Source organism: Macaca mulatta, chromosome 5 (assembly GCF_049350105.2).
Source record: "Macaca mulatta isolate MMU2019108-1 chromosome 5, T2T-MMU8v2.0, whole genome shotgun sequence".
Lineage (NCBI taxonomy): Eukaryota > Metazoa > Chordata > Mammalia > Primates > Cercopithecidae > Macaca > Macaca mulatta.
The window spans coordinates 167,341,976-167,357,026 of record NC_133410.1 but is presented as its reverse complement, the minus strand read 5'-3'; the positions used below and the strand labels follow the sequence as shown (position 1 = coordinate 167,357,026).

The 15,051-nt window shown below is 40.4% G+C and overlaps 1 protein-coding gene and 1 non-coding gene across 3 annotated transcripts in view; one reads left to right on the top strand and one right to left on the bottom strand.

Annotated features, from left to right (window-relative positions):
* Positions 1–15,051, bottom strand: part of FNIP2 (folliculin interacting protein 2) — a 137,669-nt gene that overhangs the window by 102,758 nt on the left and 19,860 nt on the right. The window lies entirely within an intron of this gene.
* Positions 7,983–8,089, top strand: LOC114678643 (U6 spliceosomal RNA). The gene has a single exon (XR_003730058.1). It is a non-coding gene; the product is annotated as a U6 spliceosomal RNA (small nuclear RNA).

The following is a 15,051-nucleotide window of genomic DNA, read 5'->3' as shown; positions in this document are numbered from 1 at the left end:
GCCTAATTTAGAGTTGGGAGAATTAAAGTCATGAAAGTTTCTAGGTAAGTATTCATGCATTTCTGTAATTCCTTGACGTTACATTCTTCACATGATGAAAAGCAATGATCATGATATGTAATGAAAAATTAACTCAAAAGCAACAATTGAGAAACGTAGTCTGGAGGAGAAAAATCTAAGACTTAATACAGCTCCCTAAAAAGTCCATTCCAATTATTCTCATTTAATGAATCTTGCAATAAAGAATCTTTCTCCTCTCACTATGTCCAATCTTGAAAGGAAAAAAAAAACCACAATCCCTCTTTCTCTGATATTCGCATTAATGAAAAAAAATGGAGAAATAAATACAGGACGGGAGGGAGTGGGGGCGGTTTAAGATCCACAGCATCACAACTGATCCTCCTCTTTATCAGGGTAATTCCCTATCTTCCATAATGCCTCCTCCTTGCACAAGAACAAATGATCACAAATCTTTCTACCAGAGACTTCAAAGCATGGTCCCAGAAAGACACAAAAAGGTTATGGGATGCTGTTTCTTGATCCCAGTACTGGTACTGTGAAGACACAGCAACCCGAATATGTACACTGTTTTGTATATTATAATTCAATCAAAGTTTATTCAAAACAAAATAGGTCCTCCTCCTAGCCTAGAGCAAGTAGATTAAGGTAAGGGGGTGTGAAAGCTTTTTTGAAGCAGTCTACTTTAGGGGAATGGGCTTTGGAGACAGATCCACGATCGGAACCAAGTCTGTCAATACTTGGCTGTTTTCAGAAACGTGACCATGGATAGTTCCTAATAGCTAGCTAAGCAGCAGGCCATCCTCACAGTAACAGTTCAGTGTGCGATCAAGGAGTAACACACCTACCCTAAGGCCATCTAAACTCATCTGATAAGCTCAGTGCTAAGGAAATTTGTCAATATATACAAATTCAGACATATAGGGTAGAAAACACTGGTAGTTAGGTAGATCCACTGAGTGCTCTTTTATGTGCCAAGCGTTATTCTATGTGTTTCATTTAACCATAGGAAGTAGGCAGTAGTAATATCTTCTCTTAACAGATGAGGAGAATGAAGCACAGGAAGGTTAATGAACTGGCCCAAGGTATACGGTTTGTCAGTGGCAGAGTCAGGCCTTAAATCCAGGCATCCTTGCTCACGAGCGGGCCCACCCTGCTTGTCCTCATACCACGTCTGCGCCTGACCACTGGGACAGATCTGGGAAGGAGCAAAGGAGGAGGCAATTGGATATCACTGGCTGATAAGTCAAATTCTTTCTTCTACATCTCATATTCTGTGCCACCTAAAATGTTTAGATTCTCACTAATTCGGTCCTCTGAGGACAAGGCCCAAGTCATGTGCTTTGTGAGTGACTAAGTATCTTGTCGGACACCTTGCCATGAACCCTGCCCTACTCACTCATCCCTGTAAACAATCCCTGTGCAGAAGCCGGGCGCACCAGCCCCCACCGCCTCCCCAGGATTCTGCTCTGCCCTCTACTGCCCGTCCAGCACTTCAGCTAGGGACAGACTCCTAGCAGAGTGATATATATATATATATATATATATATTTATTTTTAAATCCATACGAAGTTAGCTTAAACATACAATAAAAATCAATCAGTATTATTGTTTTGACTTAAAATGCGGAACTACCTGGGAAATAATTTAACTTTCAGATCCAGATCAAAGTTACATGGAAATTCAGGAAGATGTGCAGTTCCTAATTATAATCTAGATGATTTTCTACTCCCATGTCTCTATACTTTAAAAAGCAAAGCATTTGGCACCCAGAGCACAGAGAAAAGGCACCCAGTTACTCAAAGAATCAGTGAATGAGTGGCACATCTTCATAAAATCTGTGAAACATAGAAAATTCTTATGTTAAATAAAAAGAACGGGATAAAAATTGCATATGCGGTTTGATAACAAGTATGCTTTTAAAACTAAATGTCGAAAAAGGAAATATCGGAAAACAGAAAAAAGAAAGCGTAGAAAAACAATATCAGAATGCTTTTGAGTAGCCACGATCAGGATGCTTTTTAAAAATTCTTTTATATTTTTGAATTTTCTAATAATAGGCACGTATTATTTACAAACAATGGGTAAAACTTTTTTTAAAAAATTCTTGCCATTAATGGTCACTTGATTTCCTTAATCTGTAATAATTCTGCAAGCTTTATTTCAAGAGAATTGTCAGACGCAAAACAATCTCTGACAGCTGAAAGGAAAAGCAAAGCACTCACCCTGGAAGGGTGCAATTCGACTCACACATTTTTCCTTCAACATAATTGCTATCATTAATATTTATAAAAACCAGCAAAAGTATATAGCCGTAGCCATTACCCTCTTAAAGTATCTTAAACAAAGCTTCACAATTTCCCTTTATTTGGAAACTTTGTTTAGTACCAAGCAGCAATGCAATATACATAACAATGAGAGGAATTTTTGTAGTACACATATTATACGTTTTTTTGAAAAAGTGCTACTGAAAGGCTATCTGACCAGGTACCAGCATCCAGACAATACAGAGATAAGGAAAAGAAAGTGAAGGCTCCAGGAAATCCCCAACCTGATAAACGAAACAGCGGCCCAGAAGAGCTACAATAAAGCTGTGTTTGTAACTATTTCATATCTAAACGTTAACACCAAAAAGAGGGGGCCAGGTCAGGCCGGCAGTGTAACTCTCTGCCCAAAAGAAAAGGCACTGCGTATCTATTTGTCTCGGTAAAATGATTCAACCTTCCTAGAATCAGGGAGATAACTGGCAATTTGGACAAAGACTTTCATGACTTTTTTGTTTAAAGTTCCAATATCATAACTCAATCTACAACCTATTTTCCTTATGTATGATTTTTACAACCCATCCCCATGATTAAATTATAATCATAAAATCATTAATTCCCCTGAAATTAAGAGCAGCTATGCGGTTATTTTTAAGACGGCCAAAAGTTAGAAACACATCAGCAACAAAATATTACATAACTTTTAAAGTTTAACTTTAATTTCCAGCCAGGTTGTCACTAGCATTTGGACCTATGAAAGGTATTGGTAGTCCAGAGCTGCTTAAGAAGTTGGAAGCTGAGCTACTGGGTTGGGGCCATCATCTCGGTAATCATTCACAGATCTCTCATTCTCTGCAAATCATGTGATCAGGACACCGTGTTATCAAGTAAGGTAGAAGGTGTCTGGAAGAGTTCTTGCAGAAATTCTTATTTAACACATTTGCTTACTCTACCTACGTCACAGAAAACTGCTCTACGGTAGTGCCACTTTTCAGTGCTCCCAATCTCCACATCAGAACTAAAATTATCTAATTCATGAGACGCATGTCTGAAAACTACCTAGCAGACAATTCTTGGCTATCTCCAGCTCCCTTCGATTTGGATGTGCAGCTATAACATAATGAAATCTTCTGTTAATGCTTTGGAACTTTCCGTTGCTGATGCCTGGATTCCTCAGCAGGCAATGCAGAACTGTACAAAGTCCAGTCCCCTAAAATGCTGTCAGTATTGAGAAGCAGCAGCTCACATGCCCAAAACTACTACTGACAATTTAGCCACCTCATCAGCATGAAGGTAAAACCTTCTCATCATTCTGTACCTTCTCATATGCCTTGCACTAACCAACTACACACCTATGTCCCACACTAGACTGGTCTCTGTTTTCCGGGAGAGGAATGTTTTTGTGAAAAGGCTTCTCTCTCACATTTACAACATTTTTAAGCATTTATAATTTTTAACATTTGTAACATTGAGATACAACTATTTATCTCACAGAGGAATAAAAAATTCATTCAGGCTACTGTAAATGGCATCATACAAATACGTATTATTATTGCCATTAGGGTAATTCTGGAATTACTAAGAGTTATTCATTAATCTGTGTTATAATTACATAAGCCACCAAATAGGATTAAACAAAACAAAGAACATCTGACATTCTTCCAGTTTATAAAGGCATTTCATTGCTTTTGTAGAATAATTTATGAACTCGCTTATAAAATGTGCTATCTAAAGACTTCAAACTCCACTCATTTCATCTTTTCAAACATTTCATATGCCAGACCCTGTTCAGGATGCTGATGATACATGAACCAAACCCCTGCCACCTTTATGAAGTTTACATGATAGTGGGAGAAGAAAATCAATAATTCAGAAAAATATTCAGTGTGCCAAAACAAATGGTGAGTGCTATTGCAGAAGATGAAGCAGGGGAAGGGTAAGCAATAGGGAATATTCAGTGGGAGGGAAACTTACCTAATTATCCATCTCTTATATGGAGAGTAAAGATTTGGATTAAGAAAAAATCTAGAAGGGCCAGGTGCGGTAGCTCACACCTGTAATCCCAGCACTTTGGGAGGCCGAGGTGGAAGGATCACTTGAGTTTAAAAGTTTGAGACCTGCCTAGGCAACATAGCAAGACCCTGTCTCTATAAGAAATTTAAAAGTAATCAAGCATGGTGGTGCATGCATGTCATGCTAACTACTCAAGAGGCTGGGGTGGGAGGATCACTTGAGCCCAGGAATTTGAGGCCGTGGTGAGCTATGACCACACCATTGCACTTCGGCTCGAGTAACAGGGCAAGACCCTGTCTCTGAAAAACAACAACAACAAAAACTTAAACAAAAACAAAAAACCCTAGAAGCTTTGGTCTTTTAAAGGCTGTCAGTGTAAACAGTTGTAAACAGGATAAAGAAGAAAATTAAATTAGTGTGTCAACAGTCTCAAAGCAGATGTGGTGATGGAGTAACAGGTCTCCCAAGGTGTGGGAGAAGGTCTTGCCAGAAGGCCCTCTCTTCTCTCAACACTAGTGACACGAAGGCTGGGCAAGAAGTTTTCTCTGGAGCCCGTGGCACTCCTGGCTCCCTCTTAACCCCTGCCAATGGAGAGACTGTAGCTTCCATCACAAACTCCACTGCTACCACCCTAATCCAAGCCTGGTGGATTTGGGGTTTTGTTTGTTTTGTTTTGTTTTGAGACAGGGTCTTGCTCTGTCACCCAGGCTAGAGTGCAGTGGCAAGATCATGCCTCACTGCAGCCTCGACCTCTAGGCTCAAACAATCCTCCCACCTCAGCCTCCTGAGTAGCTGGGACTACAGGCAAGCGCCACCATACCTGGCTAATGTTTGTGTTTTTTGTAGAGACGGGGTTCCACCATGTTGCCCAGATTAGTCTCAAACTCCTGGGCTCAAGCAATCTGCCCGCCTGGGCCTCCCAAAGCACTGAGATTATAGGTGTGAGCCACCATGCCCAGCAAAGTCCAGTGTTTTGCCAGGACTACCGTAATAGCCTTCGTACTGGTATCCCTCTCATTCTTGACCTGCTACAAATCCATTCAATGGAAGTCAATGTATATAACAGAATAACAAAGTTAATGAGCATTATTAAAGGAAATCTATGTAGAGATTAAGTTAGTGACAGTTCTCCTTTGGTTTTGGTTTGACAGGAAAAAATAGTGATACCTACCCAAAATATAGCTAAAATTAAAGGTTTCCCATGCAATACATTTATTGCTGGTAAATTAAGTGAGAAAGACTCTTAAAGTGCTCTAAGAGTTCTGATAGCCACAACGACTAAGAAAGCTGCTTGGGAGTTGACAGAAATCAATTTAGGAGAAGAGAAAGCTAGGAATGAAAGACTGGGAAAGGATATCCAGCTCTGAATCAGCAGACTCTCATTTCTCTGAGTCAGTTCCTCATGATCAGGCTGAGTACGAGGAACTCAGGAGACGCCAGCCATCAGCGCATAGTCACCGTCAGCAGGGTCCCTGCTGAGAGAGGGTGTCATACCAGGGAATAGAACCTTCGATGAGAAGGCAAGAGCTAAGTCTAGTTCTGGCCTAGTCATCCAATACCCATGTGACTTTGGGGAAAGACACTAGACTCTCTGGGCCTCAGTTTCCTTAACCATAAATAGACAAGAATTGTTGGAGATGTTAAATGTGAGCATTTGAAAGTCCCTTTGAAAAACCATAAAACTCTAGACAAATGTGATGTGTTAATTTTTATATACACAAGCCCAAAAGTACTCACTGTCCTATTTGAGTTGCTAAGCTCATAGATGATTGCATGGTGTTTATACAACATGAAGCCAAGATAAGTAACTCTGGCCACAATGATACCTGGCAAATAATGATTTTACCCAAGAAGGTCAATCACCTCCCCATCCTATCTTCCCTCCCCCAAAAGCATAGCCAATTCTCTGGAAGCGCCAGGCAATTAAACACTCTGAGTTAGACTCATCACAAAGTTCCTTGGGAACAATAAGGTCTAGAACAAATTAGCGCAACAGTTAGAAAATTATATCTGTGAAACAATTATCTTTCAAATTAATATAAGGTATTCTCTCTTCCACTCATAAATCCCCTTTCAACCCCCCACATATCCTCAGTCACATCAATTTCCCCTTCTAAAGTACCCCTCATTTAACTTTGCAAGCTGAATCCTCTAAGTTCTTTTAGGACCCAAACCAAGGGCCATCTGTTCTATAAAAACTTCCCACATGGTCCCTTCCTGAAAACGTTTCAATATTTGATATAGGAAGACAGAATGGACTCTACAAATAACGCCTCTGAAGGATCCTCTACCTTTCTTGTAGCTCAGAAACCTCCCCAGCTACAACCATGGTTCAACTTTCCCCTTGGCTATACCTTGGAACAACAGTCACTGTGTCTACACATTGCCACCAACCACGGTTTAGGGCAGCAGTCCCCAACCTTTTTTGGGACCAGGGACTGGCTTCATGGAAGACAATTTTTCCATGGACTGGGGGTGGGGGATGGTTTCGGGATGAAACTGTTGCACCTCAGGTCATCAGGCATTAGATTCTCATAAGGAGCACGCAACCTAGATCACCTGCATGCGCCGTTCACAATAGGGTTTGTGCTCCTGTGAGAATCTAATGCCACTGCTGATCTGACAGGAGGCGGAGCTCAGGCGGTAACATCAGCGATGGGGATCAGCTATAAATACAGATGAAACTTCACTGGCTTGCCTGCTGCTCTGTGTGTGTGGCTGGTCTTTGGCTTAGGAGCTGGGGACCCTGGTTTAGGGAAGAATACCTGCAAGCCATGCACAATTCCCATAACAGAACATGTGTGGAAGTGGTGTTTCCTCAAGGTAACTTTGGATCTGCGATCTTTAATAAATAATTTTCAAAGTTTAGTGCTTTAGCTGCTATTAAAAAGGTATTAATCGCTCCTTACATCTCATCAGATACATCAGAATGTAGATGCCAGTTAGGAATTCCCAAGCCAGATGATGAACTTCCAGGACATGGACCACACCTTTAATTTCTTTTGTGTTTTGCTCGTGCAGTTAATACTAACACTGAGCAGAGATCAGGCAGTTAGTAAGTGGTTCTTAAACTAGCTCCTTTTAAATGAACCTCTTTTCTACCATATTTACTAAGGCTGCCTTGCAAATAGCTGTTCACCTAAGTTCTGAAAATAGTCACTCTCTCAGGGACAACAAAACCTCATTATACCACGGCTCGATGTGACATAGATTCAAAAGCTCCTTTGAGAAAGAACTGCACATTTAAAAATATGACTGCATTTGATTCGTCCAAAATCCAAGCTAATGCTAACCCTGATACCAATTCTTAAAGGGATTCAGTTATATTCCATCCAGTAGAACTGACATAAATGTTGACTTCATTTTATTTATTACAGAAGAATTTCCCAGGAAAATGAATAAACTTCTGTTAGCAGAAGGGTGTTTAGTACTTATGACAATAATCCTTTTATTTATAAGGGATACATTCAGGTATACTAACAACTTCGAGAGGATTAATGTAACTGGACCCAAGACTTTTCTTTAGAAGTATATCATTTAATACAGTCATTTTCAAATTATTCCATGGAAATCCAAAAAATCACTCAAAGAGACAGTGCTGTTCAACAGAAAGATAATATAAGCCTCAAATATAATTTTAAATGTTCTAGTACCCATATTTAAAAACTGCAATAAGAAACACGTGAGGTGCTCGCTTTGGCAGCACATGTACTAAAATTGGAACGATACAGAGAAGATTAGCAGGGCCCCTGCACAAGTATGACATGCAAATTCATGAAGTGTTCCATATTTTTTAAATACCTAGGTGATGGGTTGATAGGTGCAGTAAACCACCATGGCACACGTTTACCTATGTAACAAACCTGCACTCCCTGCATATGTGCCCTAGAACTTAAAAAAGATAAAAAGAAAAACACATGTGAGGCCTGGATGCGGTGGCTCACACCTGTGATCCCAGTACTTTGGGAGGCTGAGGCTCCCTTGGGAGGATCACTTGAGTTCAGGAGTTCAAGACCAGCCTGGGCAATATAGGGAGACCCTCTGTCTATAAAAACAAATTTTTTTTTTTTAATTAGCCTGGCATGGTGGCACACTTGTAGTCCCAGCTGCTTGGGAGGCTGAGGCAGGAGTACTGCTTGAGCCCAGGAGGTCAAGGCTGCAGTGAGCCATGATCACACCACTGCACTCCACCCTGGGCCACAAAGCAGGACCCACAAACAAAAAACAAGTGAAATTAATTTTAGTATTTTTGCTTAAACCAACATATACAAAATCTTAATTCAACATATCAATATTAAAAATTAACTTTCTCACAGAATATTTCACATTCCTTATTTCATTCTAGGTCTTCAAAATCCAATGTGAATTTTATACTTAGAGAATGTCTCAGTTCTGGCTAGCCACATTTCAAGGGCTGACTAGACATGTGGCTGGTGTTTACTGAACTGGGCAGCACAGTTCTAGACAACTCTTCACATAAATCACAATAGTAGGGCACAAGTATGATTTGCCTCTGTTCCATTTACAAACCCCACCACAGCAACCAATAGAAGGGGTATGAAATCTAACCCAGTGGCCAGTAGGAAAGCTTGGAAGGCTGGAATCTGAGTGTCCAGAATTGTCAGTGAAACTTCAAAGACAGTCAGGAGGAAGTTGACCTAGTTCCACAACCCCCCCATGCAAACAGAACTGAGAGGAATCATTACCTCTATTTATCAAACCATAAGTAAGCTCATTCGCCAACCTTAAATGTCATAATAATGAAAATCACATGATAAGGGAACTGAAAACTGAAGAATTATGAGATAATAAAGACAACTCTGGAAGTATAACATCCATCAAACTCTGTAGAACAAAAAGCATCTTACAGCAATTAGTCAAACTGGAGCAACTCTTGACTATTCACTCCTGTCCTCCCCTCGTCTCCCTAAACCTAATCAGTAAACAAATCTTGATTCTTTCTCTGCATCTTTCCACGGTAAAATGCTGTGGGTCCTGTAACTGGAAAAAGTACACTGTATTCTGTGTAGTAAAGAACGTGCCACTCATGTGATACTTTGCATAGGCCTCTTTATACCTGCTTTTACATCTGGACATGTAGCATTCCTAGATCATGTCTCAGGGTTCTTGGAATTTCTGGAAATTTGCGCAGACAGCTGCACCTTGTCGGCACACTCCAATTGTCTTTATCAGCACTCTGGGTCCTCTGACCTAAGTATCCCTATACCACCCCCTAGAGCTCAAAGTTCCCATGAAGGGTCTATCCAAAACCAAATGTGTTGTTCTCTGCCTTGATTGCCCTCATTTCTACCTTCCCCCATTTTCCAGCAAGACTTTGACTATACCCTCTGATCCTTGCACCTGTAATTATTCCCTGCAGGCCTGCCCTCTGACTTCATACAATCTTCCAGTCTCTTGATAACTTCCTTTATCAAACCCATCCTGACTTCACCTCTTGATCTTTCAAAGCCAATAAGTCATCACTTTGATTCCCTACCTCATTCTATCCTTCAACTGGACTGGCCTCCAAAACTCATCCTAGGGTGAAGCCACCCATTTACCTTCTCCATTCGAAGGCTGCAGAGTGCTGCAGAGCGCTTCCACTGTGCAGTCCATTCTCATTCTGTGAAGCAGTTATGTTCTATAAAGTCACCATGACCACTGAATTAGTGAATACCGAACCACTGCTTCCAGGGGGAAATAAAGGGTTAGGTTCCTGAAAGCCTCTGATTACAACATTTTCATCAACAGATTAATACATACCTTGGTTTGTAGTGTATATGTGTTTCTGTTAAAGATACCCTATTTAATGTACATTGTTGCTTCATTAACACTGAACTCATAGCCAACAGCACTATTACCTCATGCCTGAACAAAGCTTACCTAAATATACTGTCTCTGTAAGGCACATCACAGCTTCTTACAGTAGGACCACTAGACAGCACTTCAGCACTATAAACAGGGACTGAACAGTGACATTACCAAGACGAAGCAAAAAAACAAAAAAATAAATAAAAAGCACTAAATTCACTGTGAAAAGGACACTTGTTTATAGCAGAAGAGCTGATACAGGATGGCAGAGGGTTACCCTGTTTGACTTCAGCTGGGAACATGCATGTAAAGTGACTCAACTATTTTGTCACTCTGCATATGTCCATGAGTGACCATGAAAGTGCTGAGAGTATTGATTTTGTGGTTACAAATTTTGGTAGGTAGGTGAATTTACTAATAAGGAATCTGCAAATAATGAGGACTGTACTTAGTACCTGATGTGTGTGGGTGTGTGTTGAGACAGAGTCTTGCTCTGTCTCCCAGGCTAGAGTGCAGTGGTGCAATCATGGCTCACTGTAGCTTCGACCTCCTAGGCTAAAGCAATCCTCCTGCCTCAGCTTCCCAAGTAGCTGGGACTACAGATATACACCACCATGCCTGGCTAATTTCTCCAGATCTCCATTCTCTGGATCTCAGTGTCTGTTATCCCCTAAGGACAGTGTTCCTGATATCAGCTGCCCCTACCACCATGTTTTACCTATTTTCAAGCCTTCTGTACATGTCACGCTTGCACTCGAGATTCCTGATGTACATAACCCTCAGACTGCAGAATGCCAAATGTAGAGAACACACAGGAAATGAAGCACTGGGTCATTACTGATAGTCTTATCGGACCATCTGGGCAGGGAGGGATTACCCTCTGTTTTGGCATTCCGAAATAGAATTTCTTGCACGTTAACAGTAGCTGGTTGTAACTGGCAAAATTTCTGGTATTACAAACATACCAACATGAAAACTCTCTTAGGATTCTCAGTGCAGGCTGGGCACAGTGGCTCACGCCTGTAATCCCAGCACTTTGGGAGGCTGAGGCAGGTGGATCACTTGAGGTCAGGAGTTCGAGACCAGCCTGGCCAACATGGAAATACCCTGTCTCTACTAAAAATACAAAAATTAGCCCTGGGCCTGGTGGCAGTTGCCTGTAATCCCAGCTACTCGGGAGGCTGAGGCAGGAGAATCACTTGAACCTGGGAGGTGGAGGTTGCAGTGAGCCGAGATCATGCCATTGCACTCCAGTCTGTCTCAAAAAAAAAAAAAAAAAAAAGATTCTCAGTGCAGAAGGAACATCTAAAGACTAGAGTGTCTGTAGGCACTAAAAATAAAAATGAAGTTATAGAGGGGATTGGAAGCAATACTGCCTGAGAGAGATGAGCGAGAAATCACAAATTCCCATCATAAAATTCCACCTTCTCATTTATTGCTACCCCCTCCTCCACCTACCTTGTTACCCTCACCCCTCTCTCTCCATTCCATTACATTAGGTTAGGTTTTCCAAAAACTCTTTAATTCTAATCATGATAACCTGGTGTTTATTTTTGGAAAATCACCTGCAAACAAGATGGAAAGACAAGAATTTTGAAATTATGAGCACAAATATAAAAACAACTTTAAAATGTGTATTTAGCATCTAACTCTCCAAATAAAAAGATACAAATCCAAGAAAGTGCTAAGTGAAAGAAAAAAAAGAAAATTAAAGGTATCTACTACTAAGCTTAGACACCTAAATCATCTAACAAACCTTTATTGAGCACTTTAATAATTTATTTGATTTCACATTTTATTTTAGAGACAGCGTCTCACCGTGTCACCCAGGCTGGAGTGCAGTGGTGCGATCATAGATCACTGCAGCTCGGAACTCCTGGGATCACGTGGTCCTCCCACCTCAGCCTCCTTAGTAGCTAGAATTACAAGCACGCATCACCATGCCCGACTGATTTTTAAAATTTTTTGGAGAGATGGAATCTCATTATGTAGCTGGTCCCAAACTCCTGGCCTCAAATGATCCTCCTGCCTCGCCTCCCAAAATGCTGGGATTATAGGCGTGAGCCACCATGCCCAGCCTACAGAGCACTTTTGTAAGATCTCCTTGTGCCTACTTTTTGGTATACAGGTTGAGTATCCCTTATCCGAACCAAAATATTTATTAGAATAATGGCTATAAGTTAACCTGGTTTTTATAGGATGGCCAGGATTTATTAATAGGATATTAACAGGATCCTACAGTTTATTATAGGATTCATTAATATATTAACAAATATTCCAAAATCTGAAAAAACTCCAAATCCCTCAAGGGATCAGAAGTGTTTTGGATTTGGCGTTTTTTCAGATTTTGGAATATTTGTATATACATTATGAGATATCTTGGGGATAGGACTCAGGTCTCAACATGAAATTCACTTGTGTTTCTTTCATATATACCTTATATATACACAGCAGGAAGGTTATTTTATATAATATTTTTAATAATTTTGCATATGAAGCAAAGTTTTGACTGTGTTGGGACTATGACGCATAAGGTCAGGTGTGGAATTTCCCACTTGATGTGTCATGTCAATGCTCAAAAGTTACGCCCTAGTATCACTCTTGTACTACTCCCAATCTTTAATGGCTTTAAACAAAAGAATCACAGCAGTACAGCAAACCTCTCTCCCCTTTTCCCTTGGGTAAGGCATTGTTTCACCTAGAACACATCCACCACTGCCAGGACTTAATCAGGCCACCACAACCCCTGGAGTTGGAAAAAAAATGGACTCTCATTGCTTTTAGTCAGAAACTACTCTGATTTTGGAGCAGTTCAGATTTTTGGATTAGGAATACCTAATCTGTACTGTCAGCTCCTGTTACACATGTGGTAACACAGGAATAGGGAGCAAACCTCCATGAACTGAACTCCTCAAAGGCAGGGTGCTACCTTATTCATTCTTGTACCGTAACAACGCTTTGTACCTAGAATATGGAAACTGTCAACAGATGCTTTTGAATGAACATTTACTATTGAGGATCCTGTAAATTCATTTGTAAGTTTACTTTTAGAGCTCAGAGCACATATCAGAAACATCATTATAAAGGGCAGTCAGAGTACCTGGCCATCCTATAAAAACCAGGTTAACTTATAGCCATTATTCTAATAAATAAATGAACTGTCCTTTATAACACAGTATCTTAGGTATGAAAAAAATGCATTCTGAATAGTAAAAGCCTGTGATTTCACATACACACACACTGCTTTCAGAGGCTCTGAGGTTGGTGAAGAAGAGTTCAGCTGTGAAAGTAGCTTGGGATCAGATGATCTCTGTGTTTCACTACCGCCCCATGAAAATCTGACTGATTCTGGTGTTTTAGACATGAAGTCCTTGCCCATTCCTATGTCCTGAATGGTATTGTCTAGGTTTTCTTCCAGGGTTTTTATGGTTTTAGGTCTAACATTTAAGTCTCGAATCCATCTTGAATTAGTTTTTGTATAAAGTGTAAGGAAGAAGCAATGGCAACAAAAGCCAAAACTGACAAATGGGATCTAATTAAACTAAAGAGCTTCTGCACAGCAAAAGAAACTACCATCCGAGTGAACAGGCAACCTACAGAATGGGAGAACATTTCTGCAATCTACTCATCTGACAAAGGGCTAATATCCAGAACCTACAAAGAACTCAAACAAATTTACAAGAAAAAAACAAACAACCCCATCAAAAAGTAGGCGAAGGATATGAACAGACACTTCTCAAAAGAAGACATTTATGCAGCCAACAGACACATGAAAAAATGCTCATCATCATTTGCCATCAGAGAAATGCAAATCAAAACCACAATGAGATACCATCTCACACCAGTTAGAATGGCGGTCATTTAAAAGTCAGGAAACAACAGGTGCTGGAGAGGATGTGGAGAAATAGGAACACTTTTACACTGTTGGTGGGACTGTAAACTAGTTCAACCATTGTGGAAGACAATGTGGTGATTCCTCAAGGATCTAGAACTAGAAATACCATTTGACCCAGCCATCCCATTACTGGGTATATACCCAAAGGATTATAAATCATGCTGCTATAAAGACACATGCACACGTATGTTTATTGTGGCACTATTCACAATAGCAAAGACTTGGAATCAACCCAAATGTCCATCAATGACAGACTGAATTAAGAAAATGTGGCCCATATGCACCATGGAATACTGTGCAGCCATAAAAAAGGATGAGTTCATGTCCTTTGTAGGGACATGGATGCAGCTGGAAACCATCATTCTCAGCAAACTATCACAAGAACAGAAAACCAAACACCGCATGTTCTCACTCATAGGTGGGAATTGAACAATGAGAACACTTGGACACAGGAAGGGGAACATCACACACTGGGGCCTATTGTGGGGTGTGGAGGGGGGAGGGATAGCATTAGGAGATATACCTAGTGTAAATGATGAGTTAATGGGTGCAGCACACCAACATGGCACATGTATACATGTGTAACAAACCTGCAAGTTGTGCACATGTACTCTAGAACTTAAAGTATAATAAATAATAAAAATAAAAATAACTTAAAAAAAAAGAAAATCTGACTGATTCTATAGCAATTATTCCCTAGTATCACTCTTGTATTACCCTCCAAACCAAACCTTTAATGACTTTAAACAAAAAAATCACAGCAGTACAGCAAACTCCTTCTCCCCCTTTTCCTTTAGGTAAGGCATTATTTCACCTAGAACACATCCACCACCACCAGGACCTAACTGGGTCACAACCCCCGGAGTTGGAAAAAAATGGACTATCATTACTTTTAGTCAGAAAATATCCTGCTCTCGCATAAGCTTTTCCTTTTACATTGTTTTTACTCTTGTCTAAAAATGAAGCATGGAAGGTAAGGAGTCAAGTGGCTTCCACTGCTCCATTATGGCCACAGCACAACTGATGATCAACAAAACGAACTGCCAGGAA